Source organism: Enhydra lutris, unplaced genomic scaffold (assembly GCF_002288905.1).
Source record: "Enhydra lutris kenyoni isolate GAN:26980312 unplaced genomic scaffold, ASM228890v2 scaffoldscaffold9, whole genome shotgun sequence".
Taxonomy (NCBI): domain Eukaryota; kingdom Metazoa; phylum Chordata; class Mammalia; order Carnivora; family Mustelidae; genus Enhydra; species Enhydra lutris.
In genome coordinates this window covers 65,166,987-65,170,099 of record NW_019154093.1, presented here as the reverse complement: position 1 = coordinate 65,170,099, position 3,113 = coordinate 65,166,987, and positions in this window count along the sequence as shown.

The window sequence follows — 3,113 nt, the reverse complement described above, 5'->3', positions numbered from 1 at the left end:
TAAACAACTGTTGATTTTAATTTTTATTTGGAAGGTGATTAAAATAATGTTCTGCTCGAATGTATCAAAGGACAGCTCACAAGATGTCACTGATAGCTCTGGACTGGGTCTAGAGAGATGATCCCTGGGCTTAATGAGGACCAAAGGGATTCCGGCCACACATCACATGTGCACAGGGTATGTAAGGAGACCAGTGAACTTTCAGTAAAAGAATCTGGTTTAAACAAACCAAATGATCACATACCTTCTGCTCGACCCTGGGTACTGCTGGTGTAAAGCCAGCGGTGTGTGGCTGGAGAGGTGGGGAAGGCTCGGTTGTCTGACCGTGTGGTATGCACCATCAAAAGGGCTCTCTCTTTTCCAACAGCTCCCAGGCTTCTAGCAGGCCAAGGGCAGGGCCTGGTCTAGAATAGAAAGTTGACAGACAACAGAACACCGTGCCTAAGCAGGACTGAGAGAATGGAAAAACTGATCCACAGGAGGTCCACCCTGCCAATTCAGCGGCCGTTGGAGGAAATGCTTTCAAAATAGAATGCGTGGAGCCTGGCGGGCCAGCACAGGAAGACATGCCAAAGCTTGCAAGCTCCCTATCAGAGACAGGGTGGATCCCGCATGGCTAAATCATAGCTTTTCGAAAGGTATGGTACCTCCTAAATATCTCTGTATCACTGCCAATCTTTCAGATGGTTTAGATTGATACCAGGTAGGCAGAGACCAAGGAGAGTAAAACAATTCAGGTGCACAAGTGTAATGGACTGGCTTGCGGCTTACCCTTCAAAAAATATATCATGGGTATCCTGCTTTATGCTAACTTTCCTATCCCCAGTGGACCTGAGTGCCAATGGTGAACTCCAGGAAAGCAAATGGATTGTTGAAGTTAAGCACTTAAAGTTTCACAGTCCTTCTCCTTGCTTCTGTCACTGAACAAGTGAGTGGATTGTGGCAACATTTCTAGTGGCTTCTGCTTTAGTTTCGTAGGTGACATGCTCAGTGGCAGATCTGTAAATGACCACAGCTCACAGTGGCTATCTTATGGAAAGGGCTGGCCTGTTTCTTCTTGATTGGGAAGAAAGAAACCTGTTTAACCAGATGACTTCATCCTTCTTCCTGGGAGAAAATACAACAAAAGACTAACAAATGCAAGAATGATGCCAGTTTTCCCTGAAGGAATTTCTGGGGAAGAAATGGGGGGTAGTACTGTTGGAGGGATAGGTTATGACCTGCTTGGAAGACATAAAATAAAATTGTGACTAAAAACTCAGAGTAATTTTTTAACCTGAGGCCTGAAGTAGTTGGTTCAAAGGAAAACAAATTCAGGGATGCCAAACAGAGATTATTGGCTATCAGATGAGGGAGAAAATGAGCCATTGTGATTTGAAAATAGCCAACACAGTAAGTTTCTTCTGTTTGATTCATGAAAGTCAATCTCTCATAGTACCTCACTGACCATTGTGGGGGGGAAGGACCTTCGCTTTTATTCTGTAGAAACAGAAATATGCCTTCTCTCACTTCAGTTCTGTCAAACATACAGAGAGGCTCCAGACACAGAGCTTTCACTGAGTGATTAGGAAACCTTTATGGATAAACCTGAATGAGAAAAGGAGACCAATTTTTGATAATACAGTGGGACAGATTCCTTTTCTTCACCATTGGCTTTAAGTATCCCTGCTTTCTAATGTCAAGTCTGTGATCAGAGGACACCTGAAAAGTCTTTGTAAGGAAAATGCTACACTCTGACTTGTCACATGTGTAGATCAAGGGAAGTGGCAGTGGCCTGGGAGAAAATTCAGTCCTTTTCTGTGAACAGGAGACTTTGTTCACACTCTGAGATGGCGAGAAGTGTTACCTTCTACTTAAGTCACTTATTAAATGAGCTGAGACACTTAGACCATTTCCTGCCAGTGGCGTGGCAGGAAAGCTGACACTCCAGGAAGACTTGGATGGTTTTGAAATGATTTTTCAGAACTTGAGAAATGTGTATGAATGTCCTAAAATATCATTGCATGAATATTTGTGTCAGGAGTACTTCTGAATTCAAACGGTCATATTGGCAAGTAATTCAGGAGTAGAGAGTAAAGTCAGTGCAGGAGCAGAGAGCAGAGAGAATTAGGACACAGAATTAATAAGCCTGAAGTATCGGTGAATGACATTTGGGCGAGACATGGAACCCTGAAGGAAAGAGACTTATTCTCCGCAGCTGGAGAAAACCAGAACAAAACAAAACAATCAGTTACTTATGTCAAATTAAATTTCAGAGCAATTACAATTTAAATGTAAAAAAAACCCCATGATGATAGTTGAAGTTTATGCAGGAGTTTCATAATCTAGGAATAGGGAAGGCTTTCTAAAAATGACATCTGGAGGAGCCTGGGTGGCTCAGTGGGTTAAAGCCTCTGCCTTCGGCTCAGGTCATGATCTCAGGGTCCTGGGATTGAGCCCCACGTCAGGCTCTCTGCTCAGCAGAGAGCCAGCTTTGTCCTCTCTCTCTGCCTGCCTCTCTGCCTACTTGTGATATCTGTCTGCCAAATAAATAAATAAATAAAATCTTTTAAAAAAATTAAATAAAAATGACACCTGGAGCCAACATCTAAAGAAAAAATTTGCAGGTTGGTTGCATGAAAATATTTCTGTGACAGCACCGTAAACAGGGGACCTGGGTGGCATAGTTGGTTAAGCATCCGACTCTCAGTTTCGGCTCAGTCATGATCTCAGGGTCCTGAGATTGAGCCCTAGGTCAGGCTCTGTGTTAAGTATAGAGTCTGCTTGAGAAGCTCTGCCTTTCCTTCTCCATCTGCCCTCCCCCCATTTTCGCTCTCTCTCTCAAATAAATAAATGAATAAATCTTTAAAATAAGTACTATAAACAAATTTGAACAACAGATACAAAGTACTAAGCTTTCTTATATAAGAGGTAGGACAAAAGAGGTATAAAATCAATAAAGAAGTAATGGACACTTCTGGAGAAAAACAAGAAACAATATACAGGGCCATTAAACATATGAAATAAAGCTTAAACTCATCAATGTTGAAATAAATGTAAATTAAAAGAATGCTTACCATTTTATCATGGAAAATATTTAAGAATTGATAATAACCAATGTTATTTGGTCTCAA